The 26,119-nt window shown below is 35.2% G+C and overlaps 1 long non-coding RNA gene across 1 annotated transcript; it reads left to right on the top strand.

Annotated features, from left to right (window-relative positions):
- Nucleotides 1-1,295: 1,295 nt before the first annotated feature.
- Nucleotides 1,296-13,497, top strand: LOC145676170 (uncharacterized). Its single transcript, XR_014129311.1, has 3 exons — nt 1,296-1,465; nt 11,511-11,706; nt 13,027-13,497. It is a non-coding gene; the product is annotated as an uncharacterized LOC145676170 (long non-coding RNA).
- Nucleotides 13,498-26,119: the final 12,622 nt, after the last annotated feature.

Below are 26,119 nucleotides of genomic sequence, written 5' to 3'. Positions count from 1 at the left end.
AATTTCGTGACATATAACTGGCTATAGCCACACTAATTGTGAAGCACTAACGAAACTATTCGTGTTTTCTGGAAGCACTAACGATGCACTAACGATTCCACTAGGTTTAATCGTTAGTGCTTTCTGGGGGGGGCTAACGTGAAGTTGGCCCCCCCCAAAGTTTTTTGCTTCTAGCGTCCAAACTATTGAAGCACTAATGTTGGGAGTTGGTTTTCTAAGAAGCACTAACGAAGCACTAACGATTGCACTAGAAGAGGTCATTAGCGCTTTTGAATTTGTTGGGAATTTGAGCCAATTAAAAATTCCCCATGTATTCCTTATGGGAATTTCGTGACATATAACTGGCTATAGCCACACTAATTGTGAAGCACTAACGAAACTATTCGTGTTTTCTGGAAGCACTAACGATGCACTAACGATTCCACTAGGTTTAATCGTTAGTGCTTTCTGGGGGGGGCTAACGTGAAGTTGGCCCCCCCCAAAGTTTTTTGCTTCTAGCGTCCAAACTATTGAAGCACTAATGTTGGGAGTTGGTTTTCTAAGAAGCACTAACGAAGCACTAACGATTGCACTAGAAGAGATCATTAGCGCTTTTGAATTTGGCGGGAATTAGAGCCAGTTAAAAATTCCCCATGTATTCGTTATGGGAATCTCGTGACATATAACTGGCCATAACCACACTAGTTGTGAAGCACTAACGAAACTACTCGTGTTTTCTGGAAGCACTAACGATGCACTAACGATTGCACTAGGTTTAATCGTTAGTGCTTTCTGGGGGGGGCTAACGTGAAGTTGGCCCCCCCCCAAAGTTTTTTGCTTCTAGCGTCCAAACTTCTGAAGCACTAATGTTGGGAGTTGGTGTTCTAAGAAGCACTAACGAAGCACTAACGATTGCACTAGAAGAGGTCATTAGTGCTTCAATGGGGGGGGCCAACTTCTCGGACGTCAGAAAATGTTCTCTAAATATTTTCTGTGATGTACAGAAAATATTCACTAAATATTTTTTGTCACGTATAGAAAATATTTTTTGGTATGAGTGGAAAATATTTTAAAACTATTATTTTACAGAACATTATTTTTTGTTAAAAATAGATTAGAAATCTTCAGAAAACATTCCAAATAAGTACCCAATACATTGTAAAAATATTTAGAAAAAAATTCTTTATTTTAGACAAATGAGTTTCAGTGTTATTGGCAAATGATTTTAAAATATTCCATGCGAAACATTTTAAAAACCATTCCGTTCACATTGTATAAAACGTTTCAAATACATTTTCAGTAATGTGTGGAAATGGTACAGAAAACATTCTTTGGAAAACTTTTCTAACGGCGTATAAAATATTTCTACAACGTTTTTAAGTATATTGCGAAGATATTTTCAGTATTATTTGGAAAATGTTTTCAACAGCATATGGAATATATTTCCTGCAGGGAAGTAGGATACATTTTCTGAAGGAAAATGATGGTACGTTTTAGAAACGTTTTGAAAATATTTCATTGCTGTGTGGGATTCTGCACCAGTACCCAAGATAGGACTTTGCAAGTAAATATTTTAAAGAAATGAGTAAAGTTTAGAACACAAGCTCCAGCTGTGCATCGATGAGGGCCGCTTTAAAAGGATATAGTAGAATAGAGTACGATAGGAATAAGTAGGGTAGGAGTAGGAATAGTGTAATTTCTCGTTTCTGAGTAAGTATACCAACTGGAGCGGGCATTGTAAAGTTAACCCAAAGTAACTTAAGGTTAAAATGTATTAATACTCAATAATATAGTAACAATCAAGGAACACATTTATTGGTGCCGCACATAAAAGCGAGGCAGGAACGTACAAGGATAATTAAGCAGTAAACGTCATTAAATTGGGAGCACGTACGAAATACACGTATTTTACAAGCAATCTCACAACATTCATATCTTCACCACACTTTAATTTAATTTAGTTTCTCAGAATCCTTTTCTTATAATATAATAACAGAATATGAAGTAGTGCTGCATAAGACAAATCATTATTATTGTGTAGGCTATCACAAGGCAAAACAACTAAACATGCAGTTTTACTACGCGGATGCACAGGGAAGTTCATAAAAAAATATTACTTTTTCCCTAGTTGCACTTTCTGTACCTTCAGCAATCATTTTCGAGGCGTGCTCTTTTATTCTCTGGTTCAGGTTCATTTTAAGAGGTCTTCTGCAGAACACCATCCAACCTGTGCTAGGTGGCCATTAGAAAGCACTAATGCCTATCAAACAATGTGTATTTTTACTATACAGATCCATAGTATAAATAGTAGTAGTAGGAAGTGTTAGTAGGTATAGGAGTAGAAGTAAGTAGTAGTAGTAGCAGTAGGGGTAGGAATGGATTAGAAGCCCCGCAGGGGTTGGTTGGGTCCTTTTCTTGACATAAAATGGGGAAATTACAAACTTGTCAAAATTTTTCTATACATTTTACAATCTACGGATTCGAAAAAAAAAAAAAAAAAAAGTCCTTTCTGTTGCCTACATCTGGACGTTAGCATTCTTTTCTCCTGGTAATTTCTAAGAACTCGAGAAATACGTCCTCTCGTCGTGTTAGAAATTCATATGATAAACATTTCACAAACTAGAAATTAATGTGTAATTAGGTTATGGAAGATTACGTGCATTTGACATACGTCCATGTAAATACGTATCTCAGACATAAGTGCACACCATATTTGCATTACTTATATGTACTGTATTAAAATCGTATTAGAAATTTCGGCCTAGGTTTAACAGAAGGGGTCCAGCTCTTTTCTCTAAAAATGTTACACTTTTCGTAATTTCTGTTCACATTCGTTTAGTTTAGGGTAGATTAAGCTAGTTTAGGCTACTTCAGATTAATTTAGTTTATGTTATATTAGTGTAGTGGTCCCGCATAATTTTCCAAAAAATGATTATTGGGCCATTCCATCGTCACGGGCAGGACATTTACACTACATTTTTGATGCTTTAAAGTTGTATATTTCTAAAAGTACAACATAAATTGTGCTAATTGCATGATGTATGAGCAGTACAGACTTGGCAGTATATGTAGCTGATATTTTCAGTATTTTTTTCCGTTTAGAGTAGAAAATATTAATTCCTAAACGTCTGTCACGGGCGGGGACAAAAAAGAGAAGTGACTTTCCACACACCAAGTGAATGTTACAAAACTCTGTGAATTCTTAGCTCAAAATGTTTTTATTTAAACGGAAATGTATAAATGATGAAATTTTTAAACAAACTTCACATAAGAGAAATTTGCCAAATATTTATATTGATAAATAAACTAAACTTTACTGTGTCACGGGCAGGACACATGGTTGTCACGGGCAGGACATCGTGTGAATCAATACACAAAATCTCAATAAGAATGATTTCAAAAATGAAATAAAATCGAAAATAAGTCAATTTCTGCTGGTCTGTTATAGCGTTGTACACAAATAATTCTATTTACTTTACTTGAGGCTCGCTTTTATCACATAAAAATAATAATATGTCGTACACTTATTTCTCACCACCTACACTTTAGGAAATGGTTTTATTTGCCCATTTACACCTACGTTGTAGGGAAATTCGTACTAAACACTGTCTAACAGTATATAAAATAGGTGCTGGTATCTAGTGCCCGTGCCGTGGAAAATCAGCGCCCGGGGCGAGAGTATACGACGCGTCGCGATGGCGCCCCGTAAATATGAGTGAGGTCGATAGACCAGCCGCAAAGCGTCACCATGGTTGGCGCGACGCGCAAGAAAATTTTCAAAAATAAACCCTGCTTTTCCTTGATTTTGAGCACTTTTCAATACTTTTCTCCTTCCATTTTATATATTTCTTTTATTTTTTCCTCCTGAATTTTGCCCCTCTTACTTTGACGCCCAGGGCCGTCACCCCGCTCGCCCCTCCCCCCCACGGCACGGCACTGCTGGTATCACATGTATTATTTGATCGAAATGCACGTAAGACACATCTTCAACAGTCTTGAAAATTTTTACCGCAATCGCTTTCGGTCTTCATACGAATTTCGTTGACTTTTTCGTCCTCTTCCACTGGGCTTTGTGCGATGGTTGCATGTTTGTGTTTTCTTTTTCTGTCCACTAGGGAAAAATTCCATTAAAAAAATGTTCCTTGTGTTATATCTTCAACAGCTGGTCTAACACAAGCCTTGTTAACATGCACATCTAAGTCGTCCCTCAGTATAGCTTCATGGCTTTCGAAATCATCATTTTCAGAATCTGAATAAAAGTCTGTTAGAAATTTAAAGATTTTACACGGATGAAGCTCTGATATAAAAGTTCGACGAACTACCAAATTTTCGCTGTCGATTTGCAGGGAAAAAACTGTTTTGATTGGAGACATTCAATTGACAAGAGCATTTTCCCGTCTTTTATTCAAAGTCTTTTTTCTTTCAATTTCTGTTGATGATAAAGTACGGGACAAGAATAAACGACCAAAAATACCATTAAAACTAATGGCATTTTTGGTCGTTTATTCTTGTCCCGTACTGTTAGTAGTAAAACAGATATATTTTGAAACGGAGAGCTTAAAGCTACTACGAAATCAGCATTCTACAATTACTTTATTTTGTCCCTTCTTCACTTCTCCCTTGAAACGAACAAAAAGGTGACGCTAATGATAATATTTATATGAAACTTATTTTAAGTTAAAACATCATACTGACAGTAATAGATAATCCTCTATTTAAGTAAAAAATGTTCATGCTTACAAAACTTCATTTTAGTGCACATGGAATCATTTTCTATCATAAATAGCCAATGTACACAAACTATCCCACCAGTGGCATGCCCACTGTCACGGGCAGGACAAGTTTTCAAATTGAAATAAATCGAAATATATTACTAGCATTAGTCCAAAATTTGGTACGTGTGAAGTACACGTGCAAATTGTTACTTCTACTAAGTACGAACCACATTCTCAAATTTAGTAATTCAGTACATTAACTTTTGGTAGTTTTCTGTCACGGGCAGGACACTCAAGTTGACGTTTATATCTTTAATGATATTATAAACAATTTTTATCCTGTGAACACTTTTTCAACTGCAGCTTGTAGCAAAAAGAAGCATCTTGAATAGCTAGAAGTTACTTCAGCCAAACATGCACAATATACCGTAAAATGTTGCCGATTACAAGAATAAAAAATTTCCTCGCAGCTGACATGTTACAAATTCACAACTTTGACTTAAAATTTTACGTGAATTCTAAGTATAAATAAGTTTTTCTTTGTGGAAAAGTAAATTTCGTTCTATTTACTTCATATATACGTAAAAATGCATTGGTTTTGACAGTTTTCGAAAATTTGGGTTCAGGCTCACTTTCGCGTGGAATGGCCCTATTATTAGATTATTATTACTTCTATTATTAGGTTAGTTCAGGTTAGCTTCGGTTAGTTTATGTTAGGTTAGGTTAGATTTGGTTACGTTAAGTTACGTCTAGTGTTGGACAGTGGGAATATTCCCAGTGGGAAGGAATTTAAAAATGGGAATATTCCCGGTTTTTTTCCTGGCCTATAAGTTCCCGGAAAGGAATTTATTTCCATTTTTTACTTTATCTTCCAAATTATAACAACCATATGACTAATTACTTTATTTTAATATATTATGATTTACTTCTAGGTTTTAAAGAATTTGGAGGTTAAAAAATTTAAAATTATTTGACGGTACTTTTTATAACTAATAAGTTCCATTTCCATTTGCACTAAAAAGTAAGGTAATTGTTTAGTATTGCGGGGCCAAAACTAGCAAAAAGTAGGATGATTTACGGGAGAAATGAGTTGACAATGATGTTCAAGTAGTCAAGAAAGTATCGAACACATTTCTTTTTAGGACAGTAGGGAATTTATACAAAACGGAAAGGTAAGTGGAAGTGATTTATGTGAGAAAAGAAAGTGAACTGTTGGTAACGAATATAGAAAACAGCGTGCTATGGTTGGCTTTAACCCGCCTTCATTCGCTAAAACCGCTCTGCAGTGCTCTCTGAATTTAATGTTGGTAACGTAATTTAACGTATGAAACCATGAAACAAACGCATCGGAATAGAATATCACAAAAAAAAAAAAGTAGATGCAAAAGCTGGCCTTCGATGCTAAGCAACAGCCAAAATTAGCAAAGTACTAATTTACAAATGATGAAAAGGAACCATTTTGTAAAGTAATGTAGAATTATGTAGAAATAGAGATGAAGTACTATTAATAAACCCTGAACCACCGTTAGTAATAGACGTCGGTCTTTCTCCTCTCAATGACTCGAATTTCTGAAGAGGTACTCGGACTTCTCTTACATGTGAATTAATGCATGAAATTTCGAGAAATGGGCAGGAAGGACGGTCGTGTATGGCAATGTTACATGCAAAATTATAAAGACAAGAAAGTATCCTGCAAATATTGTGAATATACATATTTATGCGCAAATGTTGACAAAATTGATTATAACATTTAAAAATTTAATGTTTATAATATCAGTAGTAGAGTCAAGATTAGAAAAATCACTTACATGTAAATTTAAACTGTTTAGCGGTTTAAAAGTATGTGGATTTACTATACCGTTTTTGAAACATATTTACTTCTATAGGACCCTGTTGTAAATAAATGTTCATTTATGCGTCTCTCTAAATATAATATAATATTAATAAAATAACATAACATCATTTTAAAGACTCCTCTGGGGAAAATAGTAATAACATACTGATATAAAAACGAATTTATCTTTGAAATCATAATTTAATAATAGAATGCAGTTTTCTTTGTTATTGTGCATAAATTTTCTGAAGATTCCCATTTTGGGGAATCTTCCCCTTAATTTATCAATCATTATCTCTGACTCTATTTTGTGAAGAGGTACTCGGACTTCTCTTACATGTGAATTAACGTATGGAATTTCGAGAAATAGGTAGAATGAAAGGTCGTGTATATCAATGTTACGTGCTAAAATACAATGATAAGTATTTATCTTGCAAATTTTTTGAACATAAATATGTATGCGCAAATGTTGATAAATTGTTGAGACATGTATCATCTGGCATTTACCCAAACTATTTGGTTTATAACATTTATAAATTTAATGTGTTTATAATATCAGTAATAGGGTCAAGTTGAGCAAATCCACTTACATATAAATTTAATCTGTCTAGCGGTTTAAAAGTATTAGGACTTACTATATATTTTTTTCACACATATTTAATTGATAGAACATATTGTAAAGAAATATAGATTTATGCGTGCTCTGTAAATATAATAAAGTGTTAATAAAGTAAATTGTTCAGATTATACATTTTAAAGAATCCTCTGTGGACAACAGTAATAATATGCTGTGGTATAAAAATTAATTTAACGTTGGAATCATACTATAGTAATAGAATGCAATTTTCTTTCTGATTGTACATAAATTCCCGGATAAATTCCCATTTTGGGAATCTTCCCGGGAATATTCCCAGGGAATATTCCCGAAAAATATCTTCCCGGGAATTTACCCATCACTATGTGTGTATAAAGAGAGAGCCTAAATTCAGACTTTCAACAATTTTTCTGCCCTTTGTTTTTAAGATACAAAATTGGAATTTTGCACACGTAATAAGTACATAACAATATTTTTAGAAAAAAAATTCAGATCCCTACGTCAACCCAGGCGTAGGCCAGAGGGGCAAAATGTGTTGGTTGGATTTGCAAAAATACTTCCGAGGTTTTCATTAATTATCTGGCTTAGGTGTATGATACGGACATGTGAGTGATACCGTTGGAAAGGGCTTATTATACAGAAGAAAATGGCGTTTGAACCATGACTCTAGGCTAAATAGGAATGACGCAGTACATTTATAAAAAAAAATATTTTATACCTAGGTACATATAGATGAAGTTCAAGTATTATGGAATACCATTTTTGTTTTGCTTGGAACTCAGTTAATAATTGCACATTGAAACAAAAAGGAAAACAAGTATACGCCTTACATATTTGGCTTTATTTATGTATATCTTGATAAAGAAGTTTCGTTACAGGGGTGGGTAAAATGTATAACTTGTAAAGAAACCACTTTGGAGGGTAATATGAAATAGTCGGATGATATGGAGTACAAATGCTATATAGAAAAGAAAAAACGTTTTCTGTTGAACATACAATGAATATAGTGACAATATATTAAAATTCTGAATGCCAAGCCATAACTGATTGTTATTACTTGCAAAAGTCATAAATATAATACGCTGCTTTAGGATCGGCACATTCATAGTATGCTCACACTAAGCATGATGAACGCTGGACTCAAGCTCACCCCTTGTATCATCAGACAATTTTTTGTACCGGTAATAAAAAATACACTTAGTATTGTTATCATCATAAATGTATGTTTAATTGCCCAATACTGATAGATATTTTTGTAATCGAAATACCATGCTTTTCTTGCGGGTATTCCATATTGCCCTTCACGCCAGCTTGGAAACGAAAGAGCTTTTAAACGCATTCGAAGGCGTATAGGTAACGACGCTTATCAAACTACTACTCTGTATATCCAACGTCATTGTAAATGAAGAATTGTTGTTCTATTACATTTCAATAGGAAAACACAGGTTGTAAACCACTTACCTGTAAAAGTATTCCTGAATAAGAAATCAGATTTTCACGTCTATCAACACAACGAATGTCACAATCACGTGGAGACTGACTGTAGAGCATCATGGGGACGTGAGGTAGTAGTTTCTTTCCTCTCTACTTGGAAGCAACACATTACAGGCGAGCTAATGAGGTATTCCCCATATTATCCGACTATTCCATAATACCCGAACTTCCTTTATTTATATACATGTATGAAAAGGTGGGTCACCTTCAGACTTTCAAAAATTTCTCCCGACCTCAGTTTTCAAGATACAAGAACGAAATTTTGCGCACGTATTATGTATATAAGAAGATTTCTTTAAAGATTCAAATCCCTGCGTAAACCCAGGTCCGGGCCAGAGGGGCACAAAAATTTCGAATATTTTTCGAAAAAATCTCATGTTTTTTTTTTTTCAATTTTCTTATTTCTTGTGAATAATACGGACAAGAGAGTGGTACCGCTGGAAGGTATGATCTATCTTGAGAAAAATGAGGTATGTTACACGATCCTACGATCAATAGTAAAGAAGCAGTAGCTGTTTGAATGAAAGTCTAAAATGTACTTCAAAAAGTGGAAATCCTAAAAAGGTTAAACGCCGATTTGAAAACGGTGCTTTTTATCGAATAAGAAGGCTCTTCCTAATATTGAATTAAAGGCACTACGTAATTTACGACAGAAATTCTTGCTCCTCTTTGGTAATTCTTCCTCTACTTGATTATATTTGGGGGAGAGGACCCCACCCTTAAATATTAGGGGGACACAAGTGCCCTGCCCCCCAAAGTCGGCGCCTATCCTACTTAAGATGTCCCCATTGATGAAAATCATGGGGCGTTAAGTCAGGGGATCTGGGCAGCCACTCCACGGGACCACGGCGACCAATCCACTTCCATGGCAGTTGTTCATCCATTCACTGACACCAAGCCGGTAGTGTGGAAGGGCTCCATCGTGCTGAAAATAAGATGGGAAAATACCGTCAGCGTTCAGTGTGGCAGGGATCACAAGGTCCTGCAGCAGCATCAGATACTGTGGTGCATTTAAGGTATTGTAAATGAAAAATGGCCCAATGATGCGGGTGTCCCATATGCCATACCACACCATCACCTTCGCTGGACTATGTTCTCGACTCGGGTCAACCCATTTTGGATTTGCGTCACACCAGTATCGACAATTATGTGGATTAACCTCCCCGTTCAAAGTGAAAAACACCTCGTCGCTGAACATTATGCCCTTGGCAAACGGAGGATCCAGTTCGTGTTGTTTAGTAGCCCACATGCAGAACTCCAAACGGCGATCAGGGTCATCCTCGTTCAGTTTATGTTGCATATGCAGCTTGTAAGGATGCCACTGATTGGCGTGCAATATCCGGACAACGGAGGATTAGTTTATGGCACATGCTAGGGACACACGACGGGTACTTCATTTAGGACTTTTCACAAACGACGTAACGACCGCCGTTGCAGTTTCCTCATTGGTGGCAGTCTTTGGTCACCCACTACGTGCCCTATCTTGAATAGAGCCATTCTCCCGGAATTTGTTGAAACGTGGTCGGTTGCAATAACGACTTACTCTGTCGGGTGTTTTTTCAATACGGAAGATTAGATCCGGTGTTGTTTTAAGGCACTGTAGATTCGTAAAATTTAATAGGGACATATAATTAATAAAACTATATTAGGAACACCTCAGACATCCCCCCTGTTTATAAGTAATCAAAATACTTTCAAGCAGGTAGTTCTCTGTAAGGAAAGTGTAGTGAAGTAAATTCGTATGTCAATGCAGTACATTAAGTCGTGATTAATAACGATAAAGCTGGCCGAAAGGTACGGCATTTAGTTACATGAGAGATATAGTGTGTTTCCGCTATATTCGCTTACTCGTGTATGCATACCATCGCTGACGCATCTGCTTCCTACGGACGCATCCGTGGCAATCCACTAGCTACGCGCTACCCTTAGACAGGTTAGATATAATTCGTACTTTTAGGCGGCCACTTAGCACAGATTGTTTGTGTTAATTTCACTGTCGCTTTTATGATGCATGTCCACATGTATTTATATCCATAATGGTTAAGATCTCCTAGAGCGAATTTGTATCTATAAATGCAATGACTTCTGTGAGAAACAATTTATGCAATACTAATCGTATATTTTGTGAAGAGATAAGTAACCCATAAATTCATGTATCGGTGCGTAATTAGAGATGCACTTAAAATTCTTGCATAACGAATAACATTAATATGTACATACGAGCTTACTCGATTTCTTTTGTTAATAAAATAATAAGTTACTAGCTGAACCTGCGCTCTCTACACAGCGCATCATTCTCATATGGGCATGAATCTCCTTATCATTCCTCAAAACATCTGTACATGTACCTTTACAGGCACAAGTGAAAGATATCATGATAAAAATTGGCAATGAGTATCATAATTTGGAGATAATTTTCCATATTTTTTTCAATATATCGTATCGTTTGCAAGATTTAAACCTACCTCCGGTTGGGAATAAAACGAAATCTTTGAGTTTTACGTCCCACGATTATGCTGGTTAGGCTAAAAGAGACGGTGATGATGACTGGTGAATGAAATGGTGGAATGATGAAAGTGAGAGGAAACGGGAGAACCCCGAGAAAACCCAGACACACGGTGTTTGTCCACCGCAAAGTTCACTTGGCGGGGGCTGGGATGAAACCCGGGACCCCAAGCAGCAGAAGTGATCGCTCTACCACTGAGCCACCGCGGCCTCTACTTCCGGTTGGAGTTAGAATTGGCGAAGGTATGTTAAATTTGGTTTATGAATGTATCGTAATGAAAATCGACAAAAGGGTATCATAAAGGGGGAACTTTGTAGATATTTTTTTGATTATTTCGCGCCGTTTGCGAGATATGATCCCTAATAAATTATTTTCTTATTGTTTCAGATCAGCAAGAACCTTATATGGAGATGGAGCTGTAGGATTCGTCCAGCTCAAGAAAGAAAATGATCGCTGCATTATTAAAGGCCACGTAACACCAGAGCACAAGGCTAAAAATTACACCGTTTATGTAATTATGAATGAAAAAGACGAAAAGGTTGAAGTGGCAAAATGTGAAGATTGTGCAGCTGCAGCAGGTTAGGTAATGTTTATGACTTTAAAGAATATATTTACGGTGTAGGAATGTAATAGTCGCGGGTGCACTTTGAATTTGTTTAGCTTGTTTATTTTACCAGAGTTTATCAATTAAAGCAACCTTTCAGCACCAAAGCTATGAGACGTGGACCGGCTTAACATGGAAACTGAACCACATGAGATTCCATCAACTCGGGTCTCCCACTCTAAGGTTGGGTATGTTAGAATGGAATTTGTATCTGTATATGGAATTTGTATCTGTGAAATGAGTATAGAATATTTACGAATTGCTATGAAAATCAATTGTTTTATGTTCGACAATCTAACGATAATACAGTAAGTTCAGATTTTCACGTGAGTAGCTTTGGTTGCTCGGCAAACGTCAAGGAGGTATTGAATCTTTAAAGTATTACAGACTTGCGGGCAGCAGTATTTCTTGTAATAAGTCATCTAATCCTAACACTGGTGTATGGTATACAATGTTCGCTTAAAAAAGTCGGGATAGCCTCTTTGGTCATACAGTAGGGCCTCCTCTTAAACCGAAATTCTTTAGGGAATGGTTATCTAGGAAATCTGATATTAAAGGTGTAATATGGCAGGGATCTGTGTAGTTAGCATATGTTTCAATGTGTTGCATCATCGTGGGATCCGAAGTTGTTTACTTATATTCCTGACTGGTTCGCGTGAGTTTTGCTGAAAAGCTTCCCGAACTGCCTTAACTTTCTCTTCACCCATTAGTTTCTTGTCACTGTCTTTCTTCCTCAACACTGCCAGTTTCCAGCTATTCTTTTAGGTCACCGAACAATGTAACGATGGTCTTGTGGTTCTGTTGCCTAAATTTCCCTGTACGACCTCAAGCAACTTGAGTTCAGCGAACCACAAACAGCACTCAAGTTTTTGACGCACAGTAAACGACGCAATTTCCAACACTTTTAAATCATCATCAAAAGCATGCGCTCCACTAATGTTCTTTGGGATTTTCCGTGCACTGAAGATAAAACTTGTCCAGGAAATTAAACTTTGCAACTCTTTCACTGTTAATTGCCGGATACTTACATTTCTTAGTGGTGTATTTTCAGCTGATACACTGCATTTAAATTTACTTAATCGTAATGACAGTAGTGCATTACCGTGTTTGTAGCTGCTGGTGCTGAAAGATAAGAATGTTGTAAAGTAGGATAAATGAGACTCAGTCATGTTATTAGGTAAAATACAAATAATGTTTTATCAATGTATCGTAAATATGTGTTAATATGCAATATAATATTTTATACTTATCTCTTTTTAAAGAAAAAAGTCTTATTATTTACTTATTTGTTTTTTGCAGGCGGGTGTAAACACGCTGTAGAATTTTTAATGTGGATACATAGACGGAGTGAGGAACCAGCTACCACGTCCACTAAATGCTACTGGAAAAGTCTGTTCTTTCATTTGTTTGCGGGGCAAGAAAATTTGTTTGTACTAGTGCATTGGTTTCTTCAGACGTTAATGTACCATGCGTTCCCCCTAGAACAGATCTTTTGTCAGCAGTGATTGAAGAAGGTAAAAGAAAAGAGCGGCAGAACTTGTTAATTAATAATTCTACTCAAATTACACAAATAGATGAACTTATAAGGGTGTTAGGTTCGTTCATTATCTGTCCCTGTGAGGGAAGCCATATATAAGGGGAATGGGATTCGATACTCATTTGTTCCAGTTCAAGAAGACCAACTAATAATAATATTGGGATCCGAACCTTGGATCTTTTTATGAGTCTTCCTATACAGCATCATTCAAATGCACATATTATTAAATTGAAGTAAGAGACTGGCAACAAAACAAGTGTCTTCACTCCTCCACGGTCCTGGGATTCGGGCATTGTACAGCGGTGGACACTTCTAAATGGTACAGCCATATGGAGATTTACGGCTAAGGTGTACCATTTAGAAGTGTCCACCGCTGTACATATCAAAGGCATAAGCCATATACCCACCGTCGCTGGTACGTCAGCTCCAAGATACACTGGACAATACCTGTAAAAGGAAACAAGGTGGGACAGCAATGCATTATTAACACCAGACGAGTAGTGGGAGACGAAAGTAATGTTTGACCTCCACTGCTTAGAAGTACCTTACCTGTTTAATTTTGCTCTAAAGCCATATACACTATTATAAGGTAATATCCTCCATTCACTGAGAAAGAGACAATACAGATCACACACGTTGAAATTATTAAAGATTAATTTTCATTGCGTATTAAAGAAAGAACTATTTTGCAAAATATTTATATTTAACTTTTAACTTCAATGAAAATAAAGCATTTACACACGTATAAGAACACAAGATTTCACTTGTATAAAAAGGATGGCCCAATCACTGTGGTATACGAACCGATATGTAAACGCGCACGACGATTCCGACAACTATACGGAATAAAATTCACTAGTCCACTGTTGAATAAAAATGAGTTTTGCATCGTTTCCCATAAATTTCCTCATTCGAAAAAATCAACTACAAATGGTGAATATGTCTACGTCGCTTACTAGAAGTCGGTGCTCTCCTTGACATTGCGAATTGTGAATTTCCGTTATATTGTTATGTTGTTTCCATTATTCACTGGTAAATGAAAAGGTGATGATTTGTTTACTTAGATTCGAGTGTTGTGTTTCTCAAATCATCTTATATTATTCTTGGGAGTTAAACACTAAAACTTTACATATTTTAATGGTCTTAGTGAAGATAGAAACTCAGTACATTTACTTCACATGACGGCTAGCAGGACACACACGCTTCTCTTCATGCGTCACATAGTTGCCAGTTAACAGCGCAAGAATACACTGACAAAACTAAAATATAGTTCGTAGAAAACATTAAGTTTTTGCTTCGTAATATTGCTGATTATATATAATAAATGGTTGATAGGTTAATAGAAATCACATTAAAAACACTGATTATTCCAATAAGTTATGGAACTGACGATTATTGATAGTTTTCACATTGTCACGTAAAAATCTGTCATCGTCTTGAGGACTTGTGCGTGGGCGTTTATCTGGAGAGTAGCAAAATTCCTCTTCCTTATATGGGCTGACGGGAGGAAGGAGAGTTGTCTGGAAAAGTGAGGCACCTTTTGGGTGACAAATTCTTAAGCGTTGTTCTCCTCCAACTGTTAGCTGATTGCGTTATATTTCTAAGAATTGACGCTGGAGAAATACGAGGGTTGATTTAAAATTTCAAGCCAATCCATCTTGTTATAGATGGCGGAGAACGGAATGTCCACTGAAGGTATCACAGAAGTGGGCAAGAACCCTGGAATCCAAGTCTTCATAATAACATTGTAACACAACAGCAATCAAAGTACACCATTTGTCCATAAAGGGTTAATGTCATTTTAAGTTTGTTCACATTAAAGAATAACAATTTGTAAATTCACTCGGACGTACATGATCGCGAACATTCGAAAAATAACGAACGCGAGGGCCATTTACGATAACGCGAGGGCCATTTCGTAAATGTCTTTTAAGTTCTTTTATTTTCATTATTTGTTTATATTTTCCATTTATTTTAATTATTCCTTGAAATTTAAACACAACAATAATTTCAATATTTGAATATAAGTCAATAGTTATTTGTAATTCAAAATACTATTCAGCATTGTACTTCATAATGTTTTTCAAAATTCAAACCAAATTATACAAACATATCAATATATTCAATGCAATACAATATTCAATAAAGCATCATATTTAATAAAATATTATGTGTGGTAAGGTATCGTATTCAATGAGGTATTATATTCAATGCCATTTTTAAAAATGCACAACAAAATATAAATAGTACAAACTAACTGTATTCCAATAAATTTAAAATGGTAAAATTACTTTAATTTTTGCAATAATGCTTTTTAATTCTAAAATAAAACACACAATATCACTCAAAAGTAACATATCATCAAATAATTCAACTTTTCATGATTTTACTTTTCATGAAGATAAAATATTCCTTAGTGCTAAATGCATAAAAAATTATTATATTTGAAAGATCAATATTACTCATAAAATTCAAAGGTGTATGTTCCTTGACATATCAGCACAAGACATTTATAAAAAATATTTGAAATAATTCAGCACAACTAAAACATATGATATAGTGCACACAATTGGTTCACATTTCTTAAAATGGCATATTAAAAACACATATGTAAATATAACACTAAAAATATTTCATTTACTATGAAATGAAATAAACTAGACTAATGCGAGTTCGTCACGCTCGAAGTATATAAAAATATACTGCCTGCATTAAATTTGCAAGACCCTACCCCAATTATTAGTTAATATATTTCCATCCCCGAAGCAAAGTGAAAGGATAGAATGTTTGGTTAAGATTTAAAAATAATATAGAGGGGACTAATAAGAAAATTGCCTACTCCGGGCATTACATAATGTGAATAACCCATAATATTGGAAGGACCTTTGCTTCAATGTCTTCAAGTACTACTTGAAATGTTTTCGTATTCAACGAAAAGATTAATACAAAGTGAATGCAACAATAGTTGCTAATAATTATCATGTATACAACTTACTTGGTACTCATTTATAGTAAGATGTCTCATTGTATATTCTTTTCAACTAAACAACGCGCCATGAAAGTGGGTATAGGTAACTACCATAACTTACCACACCAAACTTCAAGTATCTTCAGCTGATTACTAATCCCAGAGGCATACTGATTTGTTAAAACAAATAATTTGACAAAACATATCGTAAGTATACATTACTATTAATTGACGCTTGGTTATTATTTAAAAATTTAAGAAATTTAACTCATTAATTTAAAATGAGCTTATTTAGGTTTAATACCGAACGGTTTTTCACCAAAATATTTAAATTTGTGATTTAAAACATTTCTAATTTTGTAAAATTACAACATTGTGATGGAATATTCTATACAAATTTCCCACATCTTCACAATTTAAATTTTATTTTATTTCACTATATTTAAAATTTTCACTGCGCAAATTTACTCTTGCACTTCGAAAAGAAACACTATATTTCTTATAATTCGAAAAATTAAATTTCGTTGTGAATGCATTAACAAAAGATATAATATTACAAGTAATTTCGTAATGTGTATATTTGAAATATCATTTTTTTAATGGTATCACTCATCCAACATTTTCAATATCTTATGAGGTGTAACAATATATGAAATGAAAAATTAATATTCAAAATTTTCCAGAATCTATCGGCTATAGCCATTAACGTGATACATACGATAAAGTATTATTGATTTAGTTGAACATTCAAAATTTTCTGAAAAATTAACAATGTTAAGAAAAATAATTACTAATATCAAAAAATTTTATATAAAAATTTCTGCAATGTTACAAAAATTTATCTTTCATTGCCATGTAAAATATGGAAAATGGGCAATCCGGCTATGTATTAATGTCGTTTACCCAATTCCTTTTCGTATTGGATTTAACACGACATCGTAGATTAAAATTCTCATGCATTCAAAAATTTTGTTTTTAACTTCCATACTCGGCATCCGTTTAAGTTTGTCAGTGCAAAAACGCAACATTCTGTAAACAGTAGATTTTTGTGCTACCTTACTATGAGAATTAACAGGTTTCTTACGATTGGTTTGTACACTCAGAACATTTACCACTTGAGTGTCATTACAAACACTGACAGCAAAGAATTTACACTTTCTACGTAGGCGTAATACTTTACTTACTTTACGCACCTTTTTGCAGAATTGTAGGTTATTTTTCATTTTTGCACGGTGGAAAAACCTTTGCTTACCTTTTTTGCTTTCTAGGCAAAAATTTCTGTTTCTAAATTTTTCAATAGCATTTCGAGTTGAGTACAAAGTATTGGTTCGTGGATAGTCAATCTGAACGTTTTGATTTGGTTCGACATACTTTTCCTTACCTTTTCTGAATCTAACTTTCATGGATTTACAAGTTACACGATGTATGCCAGTCGAACATGGAATGGTTTGATTTCTACTACAACATACAATTACAAGTGTACATACTGTACCTTCTAGCAACACTAAAGATATATTACCAATGGAAAAATAATGCAACTCATCAGTGTGAACTGGTTGCCTAATGCATCTTACTCTGGGATAACTTGTAACATGCCGTGTATACACCACAAAAATTACAGGACTTATAGACAAACATTTCTTATGAACAGGTAGCATTGAGCTGGAGGGGGGAAACAGCTGATCCACCCACTTCCTTTCACATAAGGGACAAGTGCAGACTTTATTTTCGTCTAAAAATACTACAACAGTATCACTTTTTATTTCTCTAGTTGTGGTTACGTTAACCACACTCGTACTACTGTTGGAGGTAACCCCCATGAAGACAACCTGCACGGTGTTTGTATTTACACTGGCTAATTTAATACTTACTTCATTCCCTTGAGAAAATACATCATTGCTATGTAAAACAGCTATACTTTCCAGTTTGGTTGTAATGCCTAGTAATTGTACAGTATTATTATCCAACAACTGAAACAATTCATTCCACCTAACATTTTCACTTTCATTAATTTGAACAAAATGCGACTGTTCGACTTTAGATAACCTACCTTTTTTAACAGGGTTTGGATATAAATCAGTATCATCGGCAACATTTTCCAATTTCCTCTTACAACTTTTAGTTCTAACCTCAGAAGGATAACTATGACGAACATGTGCTAACGGGTCCACATTAACTTCATCTGCAAATTTAACCTTTTTTGGAATTCTGTTTTCCTTTTCGGTTTGACCCACATTACATGACATAGTATGTAAACTGACATCCTTGCTACGTTTTTTGAGGATAGATTTGATACTACTAACAACAATTTCAGGAGAATTTTCAACATTACTTGAAAATAATTCTTTCTCCTCTCCATTGAACGTACTATCATGATCACTAAAAGAACTAACATCATTGGAATACATTTTCTGTAGCCGTTGAACTATTATTTCAATGACTTTATTCTTGACATTAACGTCATCACATTGAAGTTTCAACTTTCTAGCTACATAATTAAAATCTATATACTTGCCGCGAGCACACTTCTCTTTTAATTTTTCGTACTGAATTGATTTCCTAATACCACGTACGCGGAGATTGATCTCTTTTTCGACATCTCTCCTATATTCACAATTACAATTAAATACAGATTCACAAATTGCAATTTTTGCTGCTCTATTAAAACTATGAGTTTCTACATCAAGGCCTACAACATTTTAAACTCTTCTAAGCAAAATGGAACAGTACTATATTTATATTCATTTATTACGTTAGCGTACTCTAACTCTACCTGTGCTCTTACTTTCATTAAATTTAGCGCTAGCATTTTGTACGTGGATTTATGAATTATATATTCTAAAAAGAACACAAAAATATAAAAATGTAAATAACACTACATGTAAAAGAATGCAAAGATATATTTCTTTCGCAGAATATGAATTGTTAGATTTACATTTTAAATTTCAGTGATTGTTTCGCATTCTTGTATGCATAAACTAGGACCTACCTGCTTTTGTGCAGCAATGTTTGGCTGATTTAACAGCTCCTGAGAATTATTTTCAACCTTTTCGCGTAATTCAACCAGTTGTATATTTAGATTCTCAAATTGTTTGGTCAACTCATTATGATTTGATTTTAGTATTTGGTTAGTTGCAGCCAAATCTGCGGATAAATTTTCAACGCTTCAAGCAGTGTTTCCATTTCACTAAGCGTTGACATTGTAAAATATTATGCTTGAAAATACAACACACAAATTACTAAACTGGCATTGAATACGAAGCAGTGGAGTTCAAAAACTCGCTTTCTCCCCACTAAAACATCTGTCCTTGTTCGGTGCGTCATTTATAAGGGTGCCGGGTTCGTTCATTATTGGTCCCTGTAACGGAAAGCCAGATATAAGGGTGTTAGGTTCGTTCATTATCTGTCCCTGTGAGGGAAGCCACATATAAGGGGAATGGGATTCGATACTCATTTGTTCCAGTTCAAGAAGACAACTAATAATAATATTGGGATCCGAACCTTGGATCTTTTTATGAATCTTCCTTTACAGCATCATTCAAATGCACAAATTATTAAATTGAAGTAAGAGACTGGCAACAAAACAAGTGTCTTCACTCCTCCACGGTCCTGGGATTCGGGCATTGTACATATCAAAGGCATAATCCATATACCCACCGTCGCTGGTACGTCAGCTCCAAGATACACTGGACAATACCTGTAAAAGGAAACAAGGTGGGACAGCAATGCATTATTAACACCAGACGAGTAGTGGGAGACGAAAGTAATGTTTGACCTCCACTGCTTAGAAGTACCTTACCTGTTTAATTTTGCTCTAAGCCATATACACTATTATAAGGTAATAAGGTAAATATCCTCCATTCACTGAGAAAGAGACAATACAGATCACACACGTTGAAATTATTAAAGATTAATTTTCATTGCGTATTAAAGAAAGAACTATTTTGCAAAATATTTATATTTAACTTTTAACTTCAATGAAAATAAAGCATTTACACACGTATAAGAACACAAGATTTCACTTGTATAAAAAGGATGGCCCAATCACTGTGGTATACGAACCGATATGTAAACGCGCAATACGATTCCGACAACTATACGGAATAAAATTCACTAGTGCACTGTTGAATAAAAATGAGTTTTGCATCGTTTCCCATAAATTTCCTCATTCGAAAAAGTCAACTACAAATGGTGAATATGTCTACGTCGCTTACTAGAAGTCGGTGCTCTCCTTGACATTGCGAATTGTGAATTTCCGTTATATTGTTATGTTGTTTCCATTATTCACTGGTAAATGAAAAGGTGATGATTTGTTTACTTAGATTCGAGTGTTGTGTTGCTCAAATCATCTTATATTATTCTTGGGAGTTAAACACTAAAACTTTACATATTTTAATGGTCTTCGTGAAGATAGAAACTCAGTACATTTAATTCACATGACGGCTAGCAGGACACACACGCTTCTCTTCATGCGTCACATAGTTGCCAGTTAACAGCGCAAGAATACACTGACAAAACTAAAATATAGTTCGTAGAAAACATTAAGTTTTTGCTTCGTAATATTGCTGATTATATACAATAAATGGTTCATAGGTTAATAGAAATCACATTAAAAACACTGATTATTCCAATAAGTTATGGAACTGACGATTGTTGATAGTTTTCACATTGTCACGTAAAAATCTGTCATCGTCATGAGGACTTGTGCGTGGGCGTTTATCTCGAGAATAGCAAAATTCCTCTTCCTTATATGGGCTGACGGGAGGAAGGAGAGTTGTCTGGAAAAGTGAGGCACCTTTTGGGTGACAAATTCTTAAGCGTTGTTCTCCTCCAACTGTTAGCTGATTGCGTTATATTTCTAAGAATTGACGCTGGGGAAATACGAGGGTTGATTTAAAATTTCAAGCCAATCCATCTTGTTATAAACTATCGCTGCATAATTTATGTTGCTGGTTTTCTTTCAGTGGAAAGAATACTCTTGATGAGTTTCAAGAGTTCTGCAGCAGTATGATGAAGGTTTCGCCCGTATTGAAGCTTCAGAACTGACGACATCTCAGAGTGAGTCCGAGCTACGGCATAAACTTCGCTTTGGAGGGATTACTGCTTCAAGAATTTGTGAAGCTAGTCGCAGTCAGACTACTGAGGGTAGTCTTGTAGAAACCATATTGGGTTCTCGCAGTGTAGAAACTCGCGGACGCAATCTTGAATCTTCAGTTCTTCACAGGGTCGAAGAACTACCAGGTAGGAAATTTTCCAGATGCGGACTAGTTTTAAAGCCAGATTTGCCTTTGGTGCATCACCTGATGCTGTGGACGATAATTGTGTTGTGGAAATAGTGTCCCCAGAACACTAAATCTGTAAAAAGATTATCCTCAATACAGGCGGTCCGGCTTCAAAATATCTAGCACAGATTCAATTTCAGATCCACATTGCAGGTAAGAGAGATGTATTGTTGTGCATTGCAGATCGACTATTCGAAAAAAAAATATCGATATTCATCTTATTAAATACAGTGAGACTTTCATTTCAGAAATTATTCTCCAATTAAAAAAAAACTAGAATGTTGCTATATTTCCGAGACTATTACATCGTTAATAAGCCTTTTTTTAGAAAAATGAAAAATAATACACGGTGGCCCAAAAGTAGGTATTAAGTAAGTAAAATAGATCATTGCATTTTGTATCATTTCTTATTTTTATCCATCAGGTGGACTTACTTTCTTTATTATTTGTTCTCAATGTTATTTTACATACATCTCAAGCTCGGAAGAGCCGAAGAAAATACTGTAAACCCATAAACTAGAATGTTATACTTGATCAATGCAGGAGTGTATAACTACCTTTGGGCCACCCTGTAGTCTCTTATTTCTCTGGTATCAGTTTCAATTTGCAAGAAAGACGTAACTCGTGATGATTGATTTATCCGTTACTTTAATTAATTGAGTTTAATCATGTATCAAGAAAAGTGTCGGTAGAAAATTGTTTCTCTCACCTTTACACGAAAAGGAAAACAATTGTAAATAATTCAAACTAACAACTAAGAGATAATAATAAAACTAAGAATATTAAGGCTGTTATAGGTTACATAATGAAAAGTGAAAACACTCTTTGTATCTGATTACATGTAGCTTCCATTTATATTCCAACACACGCTGCTATCTTTCTCAATACCATGCATCGTTGACTGCATGCAGCAATGTGTGCATATTGAGGAAGACACCAGCGTGCATTAGAATATACACCAAAGTACATTTAATTGGGTGTGACGGCTTATTTTCGCGAAACCAAAAAATCAAGTACTATAATAATTATATTCAGAATCAACTTTGTTTCAGTTCTTTGGAAATGTGTTTTATACTCTCGTTTTACTTTACAAAATTGATTTTGTTGAAGATACTATGTACTATTGTGTTCTGCAATGGCGAATATTGTATAAAATGTAACTTTGTTTATTTACTACTAATAAAATATGTGATAAAACATTCCTTCGAACTAAACATTAAAAATTCTAGATTTAAGTTATGAGTTCAGTTGTCTATTACCTGAATAAATTTTGGTGTAAATACACGGGGAGATTCTTTCGGTACCCAAAACTGCAAATATTTCAAGTCGGAAGCGTATAATTATGACGTATGCATCAAACAAATATAGGTCCTTGGGAAATAAGGGGAAAAAGTCCTTATGTCGTCGCGAAAACTGGCGCCGTATTACGCATTGCCGTATCTAGAATATGAACACTGCCATGATTTTGTGTTGGTGCTGGCAAAGGGCAACCATGTACACAACAGAGGCGTGATTTTATAGTTCGTAACTACAGCGATACGTTCCTTTAAGTAGTAGCATGTCGAATGTTTGAATAAATACGACGGTAGGAAAGTTCCATCAAAGCTAACCATTGCAGATGTCTCGAAAAGACTAGAGAAGACGTAACCCTAAACATGACGTGTTGCGTTGAACTGTGCTTCGACAGTAGGGACAAACATTACCAGCATCTTCTCTAGTAACGACGTGCTTGCAAGGCGTGTGTTACGTATGCATATTTAGAATGTACTGAATAGTCTTGGAGATAATGGCAATTACTAGAGTCTAGTAGCAAAATGATCTCTGTATGTCTTCGTTATAAAATTAGTTTTGTTACTGGTTAACATGTGATTTGAGTCATATTTCATGTTGCCTACTCATGTTTTAGGTGTGAAATTGGGTCATATTTGTATTTTATTGTATTGTATTTATTGTCATCCTTTCTCATACAAATTGTTCACAACGTGAACGTATGATTTGGACACGTCATAAGAACACTGAATGTGTACATATGTATAGATTTAAATCTACATGCAATATTAAAGACATGTGAATTTATGTATAAAAAGTACAATTTTTCATTATTCTAATTTACATACATCGATATAAAACAACATAACAGTTAATAAAACCTTACATTATAGATATACAAAATATATATATATATATTTAAACATTATTCACTACAGGCGAGATATTCTTCTACAGAATAGAAACAGTGCTCGAGTAGGTAGGACTTGACTGCTTTATTGAAACCAGATGTTTTGTTTTTTAAAGTGGAAGGAAGCTTGTTATAAATATTCACTGCCACAGGAAATGTACTATTCTTATGTACTTTTAAACGTGAGGACTCTACATGAAGGTCAGACGCTTGTCTTGTATTATGCATATGAATATCTGAGTTCAACCGGAAGCTGCTTGTATCTATCTGTATATCTTTTCTTACAAATTTTAGAAGTTCATATATATATATAAACATGGAAGAGGAAAGATTTCAAGAAATTTAAATAGAGGTTTACAAGAAGCTCGAGGTTTACTTCCGGTCATAAACCTTAACAGCGTTTGCACACGTCTCCGGCAATGCCGGACCCGGTTCCGACAATTCCGGCGATGGAATCGGCGGTAATGTAATCAAATGGTAGCTTGCAAACGCTTTCCGACCCGGCAAAAAAGCCGGTGGAACTCCCGGCTCCGGCAAATGCAGCCGGACTAGCCGCCGACATGTCGGTGTCGGCTCCGGCTTTGTCGGCGGCAATGTTTTCTTATGCGTGGATGCACACGCAACCGGTAAAGACGGAGCCGGCTTGCTGATAGGTTTCTTCAATCTAGCTACAGTGAGTGAGTGGCAAGGCCTTGTGTATTCTTGTTTCTTTTCCTGTATTTGGATTTTTTGTTTACTTCAGTTTTTTTATTATTATTTTCTTTTTTTCACATCATATGAATATATAATGAAGAATGAAATAATCAAAATGGCCGTAAGGTACCACAAATATAGTGGCTTGCTATTTACATAAATTCTTAGCAAGGGAAATTCGGATCTTGTTTGAATTATCCAACTACGGCAACGCGGAAAGTGTTTCACAGATGTATGTATATATATTAATTTGATGTCTTCTATAGCTGAAACTTACTTAAACGATTTAAACAAAGGGGTCTGCTATACAGGTGAAACTTATACTAGCTATACTGCTATTACTTTTACTATTAAAATAACTACTTCCAAACTAAGGTACTCTTTATTTACGGACACGGGTACATGCAAACAAACTTCAAAAGTACTTTACTAATTTTTATCCCCATGCTACTAAATAATATTCTTCACAGTACTTCTAACAAGCCCACTTGCATACTCCAACTTCATTCTTGCTCCCACGAACTCTTTGACTCATGCCAAAGCCGGCTATCCTCATGCTCATCACAGACTATTGACAGTAGTGTCACACTCTTCACAGACTATTTGCTATACCACATTCTCCACAGATTACTCACTATTTAACTCTTCCACATTCTTCACAGATTATTCACTATTACATTCTTCCACATTCTTCACAGACTATTCACTTTTACACTCTTTCACATTCTTCACAGATTATTCACTATTACACTCTTCGCCCGGTTTTTTTTTTTTTTTTCAATGACAATCTATTAGGTGGTCTCCTGATCCTTCCGGATCTTCTTGGTAGCTGCCAATCTTGCTGCTCTGCTGATGTTCTGTCACTTTCTGCATTCATGTTTGGGCTTCTAGGCAGTTGTACATCTTCCACTGCTGCGTCTGCGAGCGGGTTCTTTCGGCAAAGAAACCATATATCTTCCTGACATTTTCTTGGCATGTTATCTTCTCGGTCTCCCTTTGCTTGCGGAAAAATTATTTGATGTCGATGGCACTTCCGTATTTTTCCTTGTATTCTTACCAAAAATACGACTGGGCTCATCTGCCTGACCAGTTCGGCTTTGATAAACTCAGGAAAACGATCGCGATAGTTCTTCACCCAGACCACTTCATTCTTTTCTTGTTGCTCCACTGGGTTCGAATCCCATCCTCGTCGCCACTGCTATACAGGTGAAACTTATACTATCTATACTGCTATTACTTTTACTATTAAAATAACTACTTCCAAACTAAGGTACTCTTTATTTACGGACACGGGTACATGCAAACAAACTTCAAAAGTACTTTACTAATTTTTATCCCCATGCTACTAAATAATATTCTTCACAGTACTTCTAACAAGCCCACTTGCATACTCCAACTTCATTCTCGTTGGATTCGTTTTGATAGAGAATATGTCTTAGCATATATGAAGTCATAATTTAAAAAAAATCAACATGGCGGAAATGAACAAAATGGGGATACAAAGAAATTATGATTCTAGGATAGTTGTCCAGTGTTTATCCTGTTAATTATGCAACCCAGTGTGTATGGTATAAATATCCATCATAATCGTAGAGGTAGGCGTTCATAACAAAGGTTGTAAATAAAATTAAAGTAAATAAAAACTACAACACAACTACAGAAAGAACTGAAAAAGCACAAACACAACAAGAAAATTTCCATTCTTGTGGTTGCATACTCTTTTACCCTATAGA

The sequence above is a fragment of the Thermobia domestica genome, chromosome 18 (genome assembly GCF_964235325.1).
Source record: "Thermobia domestica chromosome 18, izTheDome1.hap1.1, whole genome shotgun sequence".
NCBI classification, from domain to species: Eukaryota; Metazoa; Arthropoda; class Insecta; order Zygentoma; family Lepismatidae; genus Thermobia; species Thermobia domestica.
This window is presented reverse-complemented; position numbering and strand designations above follow the sequence as displayed.